This window comes from Sinocyclocheilus rhinocerous, unplaced genomic scaffold (assembly GCF_001515625.1).
Source record: "Sinocyclocheilus rhinocerous isolate Xijiao unplaced genomic scaffold, SAMN03320098_v1.1 scaffold2828, whole genome shotgun sequence".
NCBI lineage: Eukaryota > Metazoa > Chordata > Actinopteri > Cypriniformes > Cyprinidae > Sinocyclocheilus > Sinocyclocheilus rhinocerous.
The window spans coordinates 5,943-15,089 of NW_015656683.1; the positions used below are offsets into that span (position 1 = coordinate 5,943).

At 36.3% G+C, this 9,147-nt stretch overlaps 1 protein-coding gene and 1 long non-coding RNA gene across 2 annotated transcripts in view; one reads left to right on the plus strand and one right to left on the minus strand.

Moving 5' to 3' along the window:
* Positions 1-4,971: 4,971 nt before the first annotated feature.
* The window catches only part of LOC107720812 (uncharacterized), a 6,275-nt gene continuing 2,099 nt past the window's right edge, over positions 4,972-9,147 (minus strand). The window contains exons 2-3 of the long non-coding RNA XR_001637645.1: positions 6,297-6,380; positions 4,972-5,145 (exon numbers count right to left, since the gene is read on the minus strand). This is a non-coding gene — a long non-coding RNA (uncharacterized LOC107720812). The remainder of the gene's footprint in view (positions 5,146-6,296; positions 6,381-9,147) is intronic.
* The window catches only part of LOC107720811 (DENN domain-containing protein 2D-like), a 17,144-nt gene continuing 16,538 nt past the window's right edge, over positions 8,542-9,147 (plus strand). Inside the window, exon 1 of the mRNA XM_016528640.1 lies at positions 8,542-8,787. The gene's annotated coding sequence lies outside the window, so the exon portion shown is untranslated. The remainder of the gene's footprint in view (positions 8,788-9,147) is intronic.

Below are 9,147 nucleotides of genomic sequence, written 5' to 3' on the forward strand. Positions count from 1 at the left end.
TTAACTTTCCAACTGACCGCCAAACCATATTGCAAAAACAACTTTTGTGAGGATTGTGGGCTTTCCTGGAGTTATTGGAGCCATTGATGGAACTCATGTTCACATCATTGCTCTAACTGTAAATGAGGAGACATACCATTAAACAAAGCATTAGTAATAATTTGTGATAATTTTGCACAATGCAAAGCATTTAAAAAAAATAAAAAATTTAAATATTAAAATATTTCAGTGTCTTAATTAAATTATTTTATTGTAGTTACATTAAATGATTGGTGTTGTGCTGCTGTGACTTTACATGAGCAGGCTCACTATTGGCTGATTCAGAGGTTGAGGTCAGCCATTTTGTGTTGACATCTTTGTAGTCCTTAGTTCACAACACTTAAGTGTCACCTCAGTCAACACTTAAGAATCAGTCTTAGACTTTACTGAAAGTTGCTTTTAGCGTCTTTATACAATTCTCCTACTCTTAGAAAAGTCCTACTTTTTACTAAGAATTTTTTGACACTTAAGTCAAAGCTTAAGACTATTCTTAAGAGCATTGCTGAGAAGTTTTATACATACGGGCCCAGATCTGACCCCAGACTTCAGCATACACACTGAGGTCTCCAGGGTCATCACCGGCAGAGGGACTGTCATCAAATACAAGAAAGATGGTTCTACTGAGGTATTCACTTACATACATATGGCTGTACAAAAATTCACTTTTTCTGCACATAATACAGATACATAAAGCACACTCCTAATAAAATAATGACCTCATGGAGGAAGTATAAAGTATATGTGTGTGTTTCAGGTCCTATTTGCAGATGGTACAGTCAGTACGAGTCCAGACTCTGGACCAGTGTGTGTGCTGGTTCCACACATACTCTTAAAGGAGGAAGAGCCTATTGAAGAGATGACAGTGGACAAAGACACTAAAGACAAGAAAGGTAGTGAATACCACATCAGCGCAAACAAATCCTTTACTGAAAACGTGTTAGGATACTGATTTATGTATCATGTACACTGAAAAAACTATGTAACATTATAAAAGTCTTTACTGTTATTTTTTAAATCAATTTAATGCATCTTTGCTGAATTTATTTCTTTTGATAAGTATATGAATCTGAATAAGTATGAATGAGAGAGGCTGTAATGTCCATTTAAAGTATATTCAACATCTTTTGTTGTTCACAGGCAAGGCTGATTCTAAGGTAAATATAGAGGTTGAGCAACAAAAGTCCAAGGAAAATGAAAAACCAAAATACTATCTCGAGGTTAATGGAGGCTCTTGGACCACCACAACGCCCTCTGGCTTCAGAGTCGCCTCTGTGGACGGGAAGGAAGTTGAAGTGCAGCCGATACTGGCCTATCATGCTACAGACCCCTTCAGTGGGACAGTAAGTGCCTCATCATTCAAAACCAACATCTCCTTTTGTGTCAATATATGACTGTTGTAATACAAATTATACATGTAGGCTGTGGTCACAAGAGAGGACAAAGTGCTGTCTGTGCTGAAGAAAGATGGCACTCTGTTAGTGGATCACGCTGATGGAACGCGTATTAGCACCTTCTACCAGCAGGGGAGGCTACAACAACATCTGAGCTCAGGTGCAAGACTGTTTTTATGCAGTAACATAATAAACAGTTCCTACAGTGTTGACAGTAAGTGATTAAATCTGATTTCAGGAAAGAAACTGGTTAGTGTGAAAAAAGCTGAATTTGCAACGGTGAAATGGAGTATGAGGGAAGAACGTGTGATGTTATTTGCGGGGATGGCACTTCCATCAGTGCAACTGCTCATGGATTATATAAAGTAAGAGGATGGATGGAAGAATATGTGAGAGATATACGAGTCAACAACATTATATGTAAATGCTCTCTCCTCTCTGTCACTTTATTGTAGATTTATCCTCATGGCGGAGGTGTCCTCCATATTGATAAGAATGGTGGGGCAGTGTACACATCTCACCAGTCTCAACAGAGATCAGAGAAGGACCCACTAGGCCAATATGTGATGAACCACAGAGAAGATGTCCTATGTCATGTGATGGACCCCGAGGGGACCCACTTTCAAGTACTTTCCATGAAATGTCTATTGTGAATAAATATGTATTTTTCTAGTTATGGTCAGCTCTAAAATATTTGAGTGTAACTGTTTTTGTAAGGACAAAATGTAATTTAATTTAACTGGGGTTTTTAATATTTGAGAGGGTGTAAACAACAATTCAATTTTTGTGTGGCTGTTGCAAAGTGATTATTTTATATAAGTATTATTGTAATGGTTTTAGTTTTAGTTAACAATAACAACACTGAAGTGACAACAAACTCTTGTATCCAAGTCATCCTGAATAAAAACCCAGAACATATTGTGGGCAGGTTAATGCAGATGGTCAGATCACTGTCACGGCTAATGGATCAGAAAATAATGAGCCAGACCCAGAAACAGAACTTCAACAGAACGCTGGCTTTAAAACACACCCACCAAGGTAAGTCCCTCAAGAAAACACAACCAAGGTCACTTAAAGACAAGTAGATTGAAGTAGAAGAGATTATTAACTGGAAAGACTAGAAAGACTATTAACTTGAACAGACTAGACATGAAACTAGCACAGCTATGTAGGAAATCAGGAACAATTATACAGTTTGAGGTCATTATAGAAAAATATCGACTGCAGAATTGGCTATTACAAGAAGCCATGTAATATATTTAGTTATTTTTATCTGCTAATGTTGACTTTTTTTATTTAATGTAATGCTAATATTGCCACTCACACACCTGTTGTGCAGTCATTGTCTTTTCTCTCTGTGTCTATATTCAGTACTGTACAAATATATTTAAAGCAGTAAGATTTGTTCTGGAAAGAATTAATACTTTTATTAAGCAAGGATGAAATAAATGGGTCAGAAGTGACAGTAAAGACCTTTATAATGTTACAAAATATTATATTTCAATTCTGAAGTTGAAGTTCTAATCATATTAATATAATAACAATAATATTCATAATAATATTTCATAATATTGTTTTACTGTATTTTTGATCAAATAAATGCAGTCTTGATGAGTGTAAGGGACTTCTTCAAAAACATTAAAGAATATTACTGACCCCAAACTTTTAAATAGTAGTGTATTTACTTGAAAAATTTACATTGCATTACAAGTAACATGTTTAAAACTGAATATTGTGTTGTGTCTTTGAGGTTGTTTGTGGTACATGAGGACTGTTCAGCCTCAGAGCTGCTGAGAGCTCAAGATGTTGAAGATCTCCTACAGAAGGCTTACTGTGACTCTTCTATCGCCGTTCTCACTGACCCACTACCAGACTCACAACGTCAGGACACTTTCCATTCATTCTGTACATTGTTACTGGCCTCTGTCTTTATTTTCAACACCATTCCTTTTGAAATTATATTTAATGCAAGCATAAATGCAGCAAGTACAATATCTCAAGTATTTAAGTTATCTTGATTGATTTCTCTTCAGAATCATTGAGCATCACTCTGCTAAGGCCCTGCCCAGACTCTCATTGGCTCTCATCCAAGCAAGGTGATGACATCATTCCCACACACCTCAAATCCAGGAAATGGGAGTCATTCCCTGCATCTGAGGTAATTCATAATCTATAGGTGATCCATTTTAGGTGTAAACTTCCTTTTAGTATTAACTTTGGACCTGCTGTGGCACAAATAACTTGCTTTATAATGTCAAAACAAATCCACATTAAAGGGGTCATATGATGCTTTTTTAAAGATCAATATTTTGTGTATTTGGTGTAACAGAATATGTTGACATGCTTTAATGTTCAAAAAACACATTATTTTTCATATACTGTACATTATTGTAAGTCCTCTATGCCCCGCCTCTCTCAAACGCTTCGTTTTCTACAAAGTCCCGCCTTCCGACAAGCGCAGTCTGCAAGCACGCGTCGGAAATGTAACGCCCCTTACCATAATCGCGAGCGTCAGCTTTCAAAGTAAATATCAAGACAGTTAATAATGTCGTTAGTTTTACCATCAGTTCAAGCCCGAAAGGGGAACGGAGTCGTGTGACAGACACAGTGATGAAGCTGGTATGTGTTTGCAGTACACAAGCCACGGTTAAGACAGCTGACTCCACTGTGATGTGTCTCGCTCACTCGCTCTCTCTCTCTGTCTCTCTCTCTCTCTCTCTCGCTCTCTCTCGCTCGCGCGTGCACGCGCACACACACACACACACACACACACTGCTCTCTCTCTCTTACTCTGCACTGTGCAAACTCCGCATTTGAACAGTCAATAGCAAATACTAAAACTAATAACAAAACAGTAGCTGATTCAGAAGCACCAGATTGTCATAGCAAAGTCAGAATTACCTCCTCTCCTAGGTTCACGAAACGGTCGTCCATAAAATGCATTGCTGTTCTGTTTTTAAAGTGCCCCTATTATGCCATTTTTAAGGTTGCTAATATTGTTTTATGAGTCTCCTAAAACAGGTTTACATGCATGCAAGGTCAAAAAACAGGTTAGTTTTCTCAAAAAATAGATTTAATTTTACCTCATTTCTAAATGATTCATAATTGACTCATGCGAAGCAGTTCAAAGAATCAGTCTCTCTAAACTCCTCCTTTCTGTGAGCCCTCACTGCTGTGATTGGTCAGATGGCGCAGTCCTTTGTGATTGGTCCAGAGCCGTAGAGATTGGCTCTGGATTGGTCTACCGCGTACGGTGCGTGTCGGAAACGGACTCGTTTAGGCGATTGCGATTTTGATAGACAATAACTTTATTTATCGTGCACTGTCGGCTTCACAACTTTGCAGATAGTTTATGTTCACATACAGCTACATGACACACTGCATGAAAGGTAATATTCGAAAAGGCATAATAGGGGCACTTTAAATATCCAGTCTTTTTTTTTCCACAAACATGTTTGGAAATGTCTGTCTGTTTTAACATGCAGTTTAGTGTGGATTACCTATAATGCCTTGATGGTTTGTTTCCATCTCTGGTGCTTAGAAGAGGACTCCAGGCCCCCCTTTTGGGACCACCCTTGGTTGTAGTCTTGAGTTAAAGGAGAAACCGCCAAAGTCAAGTTCCATCCGCATCCAACCGGTTTTGGAGTGCCCTGGCCTGCTGCTGGTGCGTCAGATGACCCAGCATGCACCTGTCACCAAAGCATTGCGCAGGAAACTGCAAGACAAAGGCAAGGTGCTCTAATTCCTATAACACATAATAATTAACATGCGATACGTTTTTAGGTTAAGTGTATTATAAATATATGATAGTTATATTCTATATAACTAAAAAGTATCAAAATATATATTTATGTAAATAAATAAAAAAATTTTTTACCAATATCATTTTGGACAATTGTTTTTTGCATATTTTTCAATATATTAAAAACATACTTGAAAATATATATTTTTGTTCTATGGGTTTAATAAAACGTATTAAATACTTGGAGCAGCTGCTACAGAGAGAGAATCAATGGGAGAAGATGCAGTTGAAGGACCCGTGTACAGCAGAGGAGAAAGTTCATCAGAATGATCTACTGCAGCTTGTACTGGTCAGACAAGATCTACTGTCATATTCTTTAGACAATTTAACAAATGATTCATCATTCAGATGTCTAGAGGTGATATTTATATATTGAATATAAATATATAAAAACTGGCTTTAAATACATTTAAACTTTACGTTTGTTTTAGTCCCTGCCTGATGCTGTAGATCCTCCAGTTGCAATGGAGATAAGGCCTCTGTCAGGTGAGAAAATTGATATGAGAAATATTAATAAAATATTTCTAAATATGCAATTATAATAATGAAATAATATTTAATATTTAAATAAGTTAATATGTTTTCTAAGAGTAATACATCAAAATGTAATAAATGAAACTAGAATTGTTGTAAATATAGTTATTGAATCCTCTGATGCACAGATTATTTAATTACCAAAGGGAAAAAAAATTATCATTTATATTTCAAAACTAATAACCATCAAAATACAATAATCTCCATTTTTGTTTAAATTATGATTTTTGAGAGTGTGCACTTCAATATTAGATAGACTCTCAGAAAAAAAGGTACAAAGCTGTCACTGGAGCGGTACTCTAAAAAGGTACTAACATGTACGAAAATGTACCATTTAAGGGTAAATAAGGTACAAAGACCTTTTGTACCTTAGGGTATCGCCCCATTGACAGCTTTGTACCTGTTTTTCTGAGAGTGTAGTAAATAGCAATACAAAAAAATTAATTAAATATGAATTTTAGTGACGGCCCTGTAACTAATGCATGATTTTTAGCTCTGTTAAACTCTGTCATTCACAGTGAAACTCTTACCGTTTGTCTGTTTTTGTTCCTGTCCCAGCTGATGTGGCGTCTCTCTATACTGAAGCAGTGCGAGCAGCTCAACATCCCCACAAGCTCCAGGAAAAAACAGAAGAGAAAGTTACCAAGAGGTACAGTTCATTATTTTACGTCTTATCTACAATATGTAAAATGTAGACCAGAATAAGTTATTACATGTAACATGCTTATAACACATAATAGTGGGTACATTTTCTCAGCCAGTGGACTGGTATTTATTGATAAAAAACAGATCACAAATTGTTACAGAATGTGTGAAAGTGCATGATGACTAATTGCTCTTATACGGTTTGCTTTCAACTTCTGCTTTTACAGTGTCAATAAAAAGAAGCAAAAGTCACTGTGGGAAAACGGATTAACCAGCACAGGTAAACAGTTATTCTGGTCGAACGGTTTCGTTTTCAGCAAGTCAAAGAGGGCGATGCATAGATGTTTTGCTTATCCAACCTTCAGGCAAGAACTCCAGGAGCAGAGAAGACACAGAAATGCACTCAGACACCATATCGTTACTCCATACTTTCACCCTGAGCTGAAGGAAATGTCACTCTTTACAAATGAGGCCAGTACAACCATCTGAATATTTCGCTAAGGGCTTAATAGCAATCAGTTTTTCTTTTTTTTGTTCTTTATTTAGAGCAGGGATTCCCAAACATTTTTGTCAGTCAACCCCTTTGACAAAAAAAAAAATAATAATAATAATTTTAAAAAAAATTATATATATATATATATATATATACACACCTCAATATTTCGCAAATTTAGCAAAAATTAAATTTTTGTTGGTTAACGATCACATGACATGCAGGAAAACAAATAACATTTTCAGATTTTTAAAGAAGTGTTTTATTTTTAATATTTTTAGTTTAAATTTTTTTTTTTTTTTTTTTACATTTTTAGGAGACTCTTGGGTATCTTCAGCAGAGTTCTTTATTGAGAACGCGCTGCGTGGCGCTGCAGTCATCAAAAGTCTGACTCAGGCAGTAATACATTGTAGTTTATATACATTTTAAGGGGACAGGATACATTCAGTAGAGGTGGAGACCAGTGTTGGGAGTAACGCATTACAAAAGTAATAATATTACAGTAGTATATTACTTTTTGCTGTAACGCAGTAATATCAATCTAACCCATAGCATGCAAATGAAGTACAGACAATCAGCCCGACACCGGCATTTTCCCAGCCTTGATCTCATCAGCATAACAGTGTCATTCCTAAATACAATGTACTTCACCTTAGTTTTTCATGTGATGCTATGTCAGAACATAGGATCAGCATATTTTAAACAGATTCTTAAATTTGTAATCCCACACTGTTCATCAACTCACAAACCCCGATATAGAGCATGTATATAAATGAAAATGGTCATATTGACATCTGTAACATTAAGATATCAGGCGGACCTGTTATATCACCATTCTTGCTTTCTGTTAGGATCTAAATCTGAGCTCACTAACCGTGGATCTTCCACCCTTCCATGAACTGCGTAAGCCGTCAAAATGCCATATTTTTTTGCATCAATTTTTAAGTAGCCTATAGATCTCGTTAAATCGCATACCAATTTTGAATCCACTCAATAAAAAATATAGACAAATATTTCCTCCCAAAAATATGCAGCTGCAATTGCTTAATGCCAAATGCAACATAAAACTTGTGCGCTCATCAACAGCTATACTTAGGCATTCACAGTATTTTATTACAATAATGGAAGCAGGTCTGCCAAGATTAGAATAATTACGGCATCTAAGTACCCTATGGAGTATTAATAATGAAAGTGAAAACCTTCACTTTTAAATATTCTTGGGAAAAAAAAAAGTGGACGGAAATGCTTAGTAAGCTACACGTGGCAACGAACGATTCAGGAGATGTCACATGAAAATTGCACTTGCTGTTCTTTGTGAACCAGTTTGTGTGCTTACAAAGATATGCTTATTTTAAAATTGCAATTAGAATCACAAACTGTTTAAATCACCTTTCAATGATGGCAATATTTTTTATCCTTTCAGTGAACAAACTTTGTGTGGTACAACTTCATTTATTTCCGCAGATACACCTGTAAGAGAAAGGCCTGAAAAGCACCAGAGGTTGAAATAAGGAAATCCCCTCACTGCTGTATGACAGTTCGCTTCGGTTCTTGTTTTATGAACACTTCCTCTAAATGAAAGCAGAAGCGACAAAGTGATTCAAGACTCGTACACCAAAGCAAACACATACACAAGGCAGTTGTACAGTGACTGAGAGAGGACAAAGACAGTGAAAATAATCACATGTAGTGAGAGGTTGACTAGTTCCAGGTGGGTGAGGAGAAAGTAAATAGAAGAAACTGGTTCAGCAGGTAAAACGGCATGGAACGACGGTTGTGGACTGCTAACGTGCTGAAGTGATGTGGTAAATATTTAATCAAACCAAAGATTTCCAACCATCTCAAGCTACAAATCGGAGACACGAGAGAGAGTTTGCACTGTGGTAAGTCACTTTGAACGTTGTGTTTCTGTCCTACAAGCCACGAGTGTGATGTCCTTTAATGTCCATAATGCTCGCTTTCATTCTGTAGAAACACCTGTTAGCTGTCAGTACACAGCATGAAAACTACTGTAAGTTAGCAAGTTGTGTTTATAACTGATAAACAGGAAACATTATGCAATGTTTGTAAGAACAGGTGCACAGCAAAACTTTTGAAATGCCAACAATTGTAGAAGCAGGAAATGTTTACATTTACATGAACACTTTCATGATAACATATGAATGGGCATTTTTCTATAAGAATAAATATTTCTAGACAATATATATATATTGTCTATACACACACATACATATATATATATA